At 36.7% G+C, this 10,730-nt stretch overlaps 1 pseudogene; it reads right to left on the reverse strand.

The window, feature by feature from the left end:
• Positions 1–2,611: 2,611 nt before the first annotated feature.
• Positions 2,612–7,743, reverse strand: LOC117717647 (protein SGT1 homolog pseudogene; annotated as a pseudogene).
• Positions 7,744–10,730: the final 2,987 nt, after the last annotated feature.

A 10,730-nucleotide genomic window follows, 5' to 3' on the forward strand; every position in this document is an offset into this window, starting at 1 on the left:
ACACTTGGCAACCGAGAGCAGTGCAGTGACTACCATGTGACTCCATGAAGTAAGCCAGCCACTGGCCTCCTGGCCTGAGCTATCATTAAGTTATCAACCACATATCCTCAGCCCTACAGCTGAATTAAAATATGCTCCAGTTCCTGAGTTTCAAGGTCACCTCATTTATCCTGCCTTCATCATCATCTCTCATCAATAAATATTGTTCAACACCATTCATATACACTTACATTATATAACTTTTAGAGTCACTAGAGTACAGATTTTCTGCATTGCAAAAATCTTTCTTTTTGAAGAATATCTTTCTCTCCAGTGTAAAAATACATCCAGATATATTTGCATCTATTGATTTTTGTCTTCTAAGGAATGTTTTTCTAAAGCAGACAAAGATCAGCTTTTGTGTGCTCCCCAATTTTAATACATAGCAACTAATGTAACTTATCAAATAAAATATAATATAGGGAAATACTACTCAAAATACAAACACCAATAATCAATTATGCATATCATTTGAACTATGGACAAGAGCTAAGTTACACATCTATATCTCCCTCTAATGATATTCATCAATTTACAGATGTATAAAGACATAGTCAGATAGATATCATTTCTTGGGAGTTCACCATATACTACCATTTCAGTGTTTCTTAGGAAAAAGAAAATAAAGTACAATTACATTTTGACACTCCAAATTTCTCTGTCTCCTAGCAATATTGCACTTAGTCATCACAGTAAATAAAAATAAATAGATACGTTTCTTTTAAAAACATGGGAAGAAGTTATTTACCAGTCTTCTCAACTATATACACTCACTGCTCTTCATTTCAGGTTTTATTTTCAAGGATTTTGGTGTTTTCCACAATCTTGGATGATGAAGATAAGGTTCCATTTCAATGTGTACCTGGATATACTTCAGATTAGCAGTGGAAAATGTTTGCTCTGGGAATGAAGTGAGTAGGCGTCTTCCCACCAGGTTACAAAAGATGTTCGTTCTTTAAGTTCAGAGTCCTCACCTCTTTCCTGCTTCCATTCTCCAATCGTGAACTTTGCAGAGGGAACCAACACAAAGCTTCCAGTCCTGGGGGTCCTGCTTCTGTTGCAGATAATAAACTGCTTTCATCTCAGACCTGAAGGTCTGTGTCTCCCACCAACATCCATGAATCTGTAATAAGTTAAATTATTAGTTTGCAAGGATAATACAAAACAACAACAAAACCTCCCACTCTTCAGAGTTTAAGGTACCGTGGGATGTGGTGATGCAAGCATTCACAAGCTTATCAAGCACCATTCCAAGAAACACTACATAATAACATTATAGTCACCAATTTTACTATTACTTGGTGAGACAAAAGGAGGTACTAAAGGGGAAATAACACTGTCCCAAAATCTACTTGTTGGAACAAACAATACTAAATGTCTCTTCACTAACTGCACTGCTACAGCCCCAACACACAGTGTGCTTCTTTCTAATTTGTGTACTTCACAGGGAAATCTTAAAGAGTTTTGTATTGGGAGCTCAGAGTACAGAGGTTTTTTGGTTTTTTTTTTCTGAAGGTTAATTTTTATTTATTTATTTATTTATTTACTTTAATTTTATTTACATTTAAGATGCCATCCCCTTTCCCCATTTCCCCTCCCTAGAATACAGAGTTTTATACAATCACTGAATTCCCCTGCCATTTGGACTAATGACTTAAATCACTGCTTTAGCCTGAGTGCTTCCAAAGCAGCATCTGCACATAAAGGGTTTGAGTGCAAATGGAATTTGCTTGGATTGGGCTGGAAGTCCAGGAGCAGTGAATCTGAGAAAGGGAAAAACAATACAGAGAGCCAACCTTGAAGCAGGCTGTGCCCAACCCACAGAACTGTCAGCTGAGAATGAGGAAATACAGATCAGTACTAAAGAAAAAGCTGATCCAAGGCTCTTTTCCCCCGTGAGAAAATATAGGCATAGGCCAAGGTGTCAGATCCTCAAGGCTACCCATGAGTGAAGCCAAGTAGCTTCCTATAGCACCAGCTGAGACTCCTCTCCCATAGCAGGAAAGAGACCCAAGGACAGATGCCATCAGATTGGTATCCATTTTTCCTGCTGTAACAAAATACTATTGACTTGGTACAAGTCTCAGTACATTTGGATATTTCTATAGCAAATTACCATAGACTGAGTCTCTTCTAAATAACAGATTTCATTTCAAAGATTTGGAGCACTAAAACATCTAGGATCAAGGAATCAACAAGTTCAGCATCTGGTAATGCACTGCTCTTCCTTACCAGTTCATAGGTGGTACTTTCTGGTCGTAATTTCCCCTTCAGGAAGACGTAAGGCAGCCCTTCAGACTCTCTTTTATAATAGACACTAGACCCATTCAAATGCCCTATTCTAAAATAATAGATGAGATGCATTTATTATATATATTTATTCATATATTCATATAATTTATATATGTATATGTTATATACATATATATTTATTCATATATGTGTTATATATATATTTAAAGAAAACTTACTGAAGATACTAGTGTGCTTTGTCTAATTCTAATCTTCAGAGACTTACCAATGTCCCCCCTTCCCTACTCTTTTGTTTTACAGTGATAGTAAGTTGATTTGTTTAGTACTGTTTCGACTCCATATCATCAGGAGGGTTGATTTCAACTTTCCTTTTACCTACATCAAACCAGTTGGTACTCAAGACTGTACCACCAGACTCCATCAATGATTCGTTCATGGCTGGTCTCACTTCATTGGAACCGTCTGAGTAGATCTGCTGAAGTAACTTGTTTAAAGCTGCGTCACCCTCTAGCTTCTCGTTCTTTTCTTCTTCTTTGATTTCGCCAATCAATGTATCCCAGTTTCTGGTGTAATGAGATGAGGATGGATACACGTTCTTTACATCTGCTTTGAGCCATTTCAGTGTGGGCTCATCTCCTTGTTCTTCTAGCTTCTCCCATCTCACCACTTCTGGCTCTTTCATTTTAATTTCCATCTTTGTTGAAAGTTTTTTAAATGTACTCTGTTCTGGTATTACAGAGTGAAGCAACCTCAGTTCCAAACTGTAGACTTCTCCAGAAGGCATTTTCACCAAACCAGACTGCTCTTTTTCTGAAATTTCCACATAGACATCATTCTTCTGTTATTCTTGATCATAAGTGTAATGATGACTTGAGATTCTGTTTGATACCAGTCATACTTGATTTTTGATGGGGTCCTCTGAGATGCAGACACTTCAGATTCTGATCCATTCTGAATCTCTTGGCATCTTTTAATCCAGATGTCAAAATTTGTATCTGTACTATCTAATTTCTGTCCTTCTGCAAACACTTCTAAAGCAGAAGCATAGTCTTTTTCATGGTATTCACATAGTCCTTTCCTCAGAATAGCAGTAGAATTATTTGGATTGAGTTCAAGAGACTTCTTTACATCTGCAATACCATCTCAGTATTTCCCAAGAAGAATGTAACAATAAGTTCTCTGACAGTAATACCGTGCATCATCTGGATTCTGTTCCACAGCCTTAGTCAGCTTCTCCAACTCTGCCTGGGGGTCCCTGTCAATCAGAGTATTTGAGGAGCCCTGGAGAAACCATGCCTAGGAGGGGAACCTCTGTCCCTACTTTTGTCCCTGAAGCTTATCTTTTTTCCCAGACTGCCAGGATGAAGGTTGTCCAGTGCAAAAGTTATATTAGTGGCTAATTGCATCATGCACTCTATAGTACTTAACTCTTATAAGGTATTCACACTGACTACAATACTATTGCTCTTGGATCAAAATCACTAATCCCTCAAGGGTTCAAATTCTCCTTTCAGGAGAAGCTTCTTAGAGCTCCCAAGTCAGAGCAAGTTATCTTTCTTCTGTGTTCCCACATCAACCATTCTCAACTGTTTCCTTGTTATAACTCACAGTACCATAGCCACCTGTCCATATCTGCTTTCTCATTCATCTGCATGCCAAAATGAGCCATTCATTTTCATCATCTGCATAGTTTAAGGTACAAAGTGAACCTTTAATAAACGTCAGTGAAACAGACAGATGACAAAAAGAATAAACATGAAAGTGTATTAGCACACACATGGGTGTGTCTTGGTATATCTTCTATTACTGGGCTCTAACCAAAACCAACTTAGGAAGAAAATAGTTTGGCTCTCAAGTCCAAATCTCAGTCAATCACTAAGGAAAGCAGGGCAGGAAATTAAGCATGGCAGGACTGTGGAAGTGGAGTTTATGGAACTGAAGCAGAGGCCATGGAGCAATGCTGCTTAATGGTTTGTTCTTCATGGCTTGATCATTATGCTTTTACCTTCTCAGGGATGATTCTGCCCACCTTGAGCCTCACCCACTCACATCAAGCATTAATCAAGAAAATGCTCCCTATATACACACAGGAGACATTTTCTCAATTTAAGTTTCTCTTCCCAGATAACTCTCTTTTGTATTGAGTTGACAAAAACCTAACCAGGACGGTGTTATAAGGCACTAGGAACCTGATCTGTACACACACAGAACCTCTCTGAGCATGCGCTTGGCTTTTTTCTTTTCTTTCTACCCTACTATTCTATAGTGTAGAAGAAAGTCAGAAGCATACGTGGCTGGAGCCTGATCCTGGAATGGTAGAGTCACTTCTCAATACTAACATCTGACCATGTACAGCTCCTAATGAATTTCTGACAAAGCTTAGCAGCCTGGTTCAGCTTCAACCTCCTTCCTAAGAGACACGATTATTTGGCTTCCCGTTGTTCAGCTGTTAGTAAACTCTACATACTTAGCTAGTCTACATTTACCAGGAACATGAATGACAGTCAGACCCAGGGATATAAGGGTGGCTAGGACAGTATCTGAGATTTCACTTCAATATCTCCAACAACAAAAAAAAAAAGGTGCCACTATTCATTAACAGTAAAATTTCTTCTGTATGTTAACCAATCCTTTTTGCTAGAATGTGCTCATTATATATGATCGCAGACATGATATTTCAAGGAGAATCTCTGTGTTCTGTCTTGATAACCTGCTTCTCAGTCCCTAAAACCTTCCAAAGAAGCTTTCTCCTGCAAATGAATCTCTTTACCACCCCTCCTTCCAACCCCTGCTGGTTCCTAAACAGGGAGAAGATGCGAAATGGTCTTTTAAAGACCGTGATCTTTTAAATATGTGTGTATGTATATATGTATGTGTATATTTACATATATACACACACATATATTTAAAAGATCACAGTATACATATATAGTATATACATATACACACATACATATATATATACATGTATATATACACACACATACATATATATACTTTATTTTGTGTGTAGATGTAAGGCGCGTGATAGTTCTCTCCTTCAGCCACATGACTCCTAAGAATTGAACTCAGGTTTCAGCCATGACAGCAGTACCTTATACATTGAGACATCATAGAGGTGTGATCTTCATCACAGGCAAGGTGTGTGTCTATAATCCCAACTTAAAGAATCTGAGGCAAGAAGATCACTTTGAGGCCACCCTGGACCACCTAGTGAGATCATCTCTCAAATCAAACAAAAACAAAATCAAAGGGTTTAAGTGGAGTTACTGTGTAATGGACCAGGCATCTTACCCTACCAAGCAAAGAGCCCAGTGCTAGGGATGGGTTACCATTTATGGAGTAGTTGTTCACCAAAGTTCCATAGTCACCCAAACACTATAAGCTAGTCCCAGTGATTTTGTTTGCCCTTTAATTTGTCTGTAAAATCTTATTGCTAAAGGGATCCCATACTTGAGGCATAGACCATTGAGAAATCAAGCTAGTAACAAACAGAAGACATCTTCCATATTGGCTAGTTTTCAAAGTACTAAACATTGCTTTTCACTGTCCCATGAAAACAAGGTAATTGTGAGTTTTACCCAAATTGCAAGCTACAGTAATGACCACCCTGACAAGATACATCCAGTAGTATAATGGTGGTTCAAATGTTATTGGAGTGACCAATGACTTTCTGTATAGATTTAAAGCCTACTACACAAAATAGAACACATGCCTGTCAAGACTTGTAGATAGGTATATCATAGGGTCTAGTAGAGAACCTACTACTGTTACAATGCTAAATGAACATAGTACTCAACTAACTCTTAGTAATTTATCACTATACCCATAGGTTAATGCATCTCTCAGCCCTCACCAGAGAAGCTTGAGGTTGACGGCAATTAACACAAAAATCCACAACTGGTCAACATTCTGAGACTAGGAGACTGTGAATGCTCATCTCTAGATGGGACATCTAGATCATACACATAGTTACAAAGCCTTGGCACCGTCATTTCAGAAAAGGGACAAAAGGACTTAAGAGCCAGAGACAGTGGATGACTTCAACAAAAGAGTGTTTCATGGGACAACAGTGCAGTTGTACATATGATCTTACACTGCCTGTGACACAAACATGATACCTGCACAAGATCGAGTGTGACATGATCAAGCCATGCACAAAATCAATCCCAGCATGGAATAAGAAGTGCTTATCAATTGATAGCTGCTTGGAGGTGGATAGTCAGCTGTATTCAAGGATGAAGTTCGTGTGGGGCTACTTATACTCCAGTAGGAAGCCTTACATCTATGCATGTACTGGCAGAACTAAGTGGACGTGAAGAATTTTAAACAGTGAAACTGAGCAAGAACAGTGGTTGAAAGGTTAAGGGAGAAACTGAAGGAAATGAAATGAGAGTGGATTGATCAATTTGCATAATATTCATATATAAAGTTCTCAAGCAAACAATAAAAAGGACCATGACTTTCTTACTAGCTAGATCATGATTCCATCACTGAATAAGACATCAAGGCAAATTATCCCATGACCAAAAACTGTATTCCATTGTAAATGTTCCTCAATGTTTATTGTAACCCCTTTCTATTCTGATCTACAAACCTGATTCTTTAAAAGGTGATAGCTTGGAGAGAACAAAGTCCACATCTGCATCTAAATTAATGACCCGTTGCTTCCCCATATGAATGGATTAAGTCAAGAAATCACCCATGTAAAGATTTTTTTCTTTACACAAAGACCAAGTGGGTTTATCAGGCCATACAGAATTGACAACACACTGACTTTAGAAGTTATTGACTCTGGCATATGACATAGGTTTCAACCTGAGGCCAGAATTCATGGGCTGCTTAAACATACATTTTTAACTTCTAGGATTTGAATGTTTTTATGGTAACAAACACAGTTGGGAGTCTGAAAGGGCTTAATAAATTTGGTAGCCTTGGCAATGGATGTGGATGATTGCCTGAAATGATGCAGAACGTAGAAAGAGTGTTACTAATTATGGAGAATTCAACATGGAAGAACAAGTTGGTGACTACACTTGAGTAGAATCCAGAATTAATAAATTATGGAAAATGTTCTATTTGTAGTAGCATTAAGCAAAACAAACAAAACTCTAGTAAATGGATAATACTTGTTTCCTAAGTGAGAAAATGTTTAAGTAATCTTAAAACATTTTTCCTCAAAATTTAGTGATCATTGTTTTACAAAGACAATGTCTTTACTACCAAAAAACACATTTATTTCTTCATTTAGGTTTTTCATATTATTTTTAAATTGCTTTTGAGTTAACACTATACTGTGACCACCAAGTCTTTCTAAATAAGCATGATTAGTTGTACCTAGGTATGGTGGTAAAAACCTTCAAATAAAATTTCTTGACTACACAAGGTCACTTACAATGGGAAAATGATTACAAGTTCTTGCTTCACTGTGAAGAAATACATCCCATTCATCTTTTACTTGTGTAGTGTTGAACACTGAGACTTCAGAAAAAAAAATTCTTTTCAATGGGACATAAAGTCTTTCCGTATGACTCCAAGAGATTTAATTACAAGTGAGCTGGTGCAGCAGTGTGCTAAGACTTGAATCAGTACGTGCATCGTTATCACTTGATTTCGGTAATGACATGATTACCAAGAGGATGAAATTGTATCACCCAGAGAAAACCTACATGGATATTCTGTTTAACTCATTTGTTATAGTGTACATGTAGTAAATAAAAATTAAAGTTGCATATCCACACAGAATTTCAAATTGATATAATATACTTTCTTCTTCCCTTAATATGTTTAATTAAATGAGAAAAAAAAGAGATGTAAAAAACTGAATATAAGGTATAGTATGCTGAAAGAAATCCTGGCCTTTGAGTTTTTAATTTTGATTCTTTCTCCTTTTTCCAGGGACTGTTATTAACTATTTATATGGGCCTAGTGCCAAATATAATATCAGTAACTCAGAGTCATAGTACAACCATGTCTCTGCATCACATAAATTCAGACTTAATAGGGAGACGTGAACATGAACTAATAATTTTAAGACAGTATTCCATAATTGTTATAATACCAGAATGGCCTTTATATATGTAAATAAGCATGTGTGTTTTCAAATGTACTGTCTCAATTTAATCTTGCCAGAATAAGGGATAGAGGTGTAAAAGTATTGACAGTAGGGAAAGTGGAACTGATGATTCACATCAACTAATCTAGCATGATGTACTCAAGCTCCAGGTAAGGATTAGAAAATCCAGGACAAACGAAGAAAGGCATCAGAAAACAAGGTTAAGCAGCAATGAAGAAGTCACCATGACCCTTCACAAAACAAAAACTCTCCACATGAACTGTCTTCTAAAAGAATAACAAAACTTTCTCAATAAAAGTGGGAAATATAAAACTCTGCATGAAAAAAAAATATTTGTTGAAAATGAATGCAATCATATGACCATAGTCCCACAGTGCTTGAAATTCCATTTTAAAGAATCACAAACTTCACTTGCTTAGCTCACAGGCATCTGTGATAGTTCATAATTACGAGGACATTAAACAGAAAGAAGTCTAAGTAGGTCAGAGATGTAGGTCACTAATCATCTGATACTATCCATCCTATTTTAAATTTTCTGAAGACTAATCCTTCCAGTATGTGGAATTTGAGGCTTGCCTTTTCTGCCAACCTTAGCAAAACAGAAAAATAAAAATAATTGCATACCTTTGAAACTAAAAGGCTGCATGAATATGGAGCATCTCAGTATGAGAGGTTATTCATCTGTACAGTTACTGATGTCATAAGCTATCAACATAAGGTTTTACAAATAATAAGAATGATCTTATAGCAAACCACACATGCAATAAATGTTTGACCAGCTCCGTTGACTACTGTCCTTCACCCTTCCCACTATATGGTACTCAACTGAGGCAAATAGATTCTAGAGAAGCACCTTGCCAGTTAGCTAGAGAATGATATCTTTTGTCTTAGAAAGAGAATGTTGCTAAAGAAGAATGATAATTCAGAAAGAGTAGGTTTTTTATACTTTTTACATTTTGAGATTATAGTATAGTTACATTTCTCCCTTCTGTTTTCTCCCTCCAAGGCCTTTTTTCAAATCCATGGGCTCTCATTTCATTAATTGTTATTGTATGCATAAATGTCTATGTATACACATATATATCCCTAAAAGTAATCTGTTTAGTCCGTATAATGTTATTGTATGTATGTTATTGTATGTAATGTTATTGTATGTATGTTATTGTATGTAATGTTATTGTATGTATGTTTTCAGGAAAGACCATTTGGTACTGGATACAAGTTGTCCTTTTTAAATCTTCATGTACCAGAAAGTGCTGTCATTTTGACTTTTTAGAATTCTGTACTATGAGTTCTAGAAGGCTTCCCATCCATAACGACGCTAATTGCCACAACTGTATGTTGTGCTTGCCTTATGAAATACAATGCCTTCACTTTTAGAACACTGTACTCTAGTATATAACAAGTAACTATAAAATATCATGAAAAATAAAATATAACTGTGTACCCATAGATAATTTCTGGAGGTTTTGCTCATCTGTGTGTGTTGTTTACTACTCTACCCAGATGGTGTTGAGTGTTAAATTTAAGCAATAAAAAAGACATTACCATGGTTAGGAAATAAGTTTCAGAAACCTTTTAAATCTGTTTCTCTGAAGTTCCAGAATAACCTTTGGCTTGGCTCTGCTGTTGTAGAGACTTGGAAGTTTGTGAGAAATCTGCGTCAGCACCCATCTGTGCACTGACTCACCATGGGCCCTGTGTTTAAAGATCCTCGCCCACCGTGAAGAAGTTAACTATCACTACAAGTTTCATGATTCTTCCAGCAGAATTATTGTTGTCAAGATTTGGTTCATGATTCACTATTCTTCAATGCCCAAAATTTAACAAAGAAATTACCTGGTTAATTCTTTACTTAGTAATATAACAAGCACACATATTACTAAACAAGCCTCTCTAAGTAACTAGAAATAATGATAAAATATTAGATTATATTTACATATCTTCAAAGGTGCTGAGTGGCTATTGAGATATGCAAAGCTTGAAGTGTTGGGGGTCTTAGAAAAGGGAAGACAAGAAACTGAGCCCCACAAAGTGAGTGTTTTACCTTCCTAACGGAGAGTCTTCTGCCAGCTCTTAAAAAGTGGAGGAAAGGAGGAAGGCCAACTGAAGATGGGAGTCAAACAGAAACTTTAACTTTCTCATGGTATTGAAGAAATAACAAAAAGGTTAACTTTTTAGAATGCCTTAGGAAGTCTTTAATCCAAGACCAAAACATGTTCTCAAAACTGGGCCTGCTTTTCTAAAACTAAGGCTCAGCTTCAAACCAGTTCTTTCTCGCAGTGTATTGAGGTAATATTCACCTACTATAATGCTGCCAAAAGAAAAAAATAAATAAATTCTTCTGGAGAATGGGGACAAT

Source organism: Arvicanthis niloticus, chromosome 12 (genome assembly GCF_011762505.2).
Source record: "Arvicanthis niloticus isolate mArvNil1 chromosome 12, mArvNil1.pat.X, whole genome shotgun sequence".
Taxonomy (NCBI): Eukaryota; Metazoa; Chordata; class Mammalia; order Rodentia; family Muridae; genus Arvicanthis; species Arvicanthis niloticus.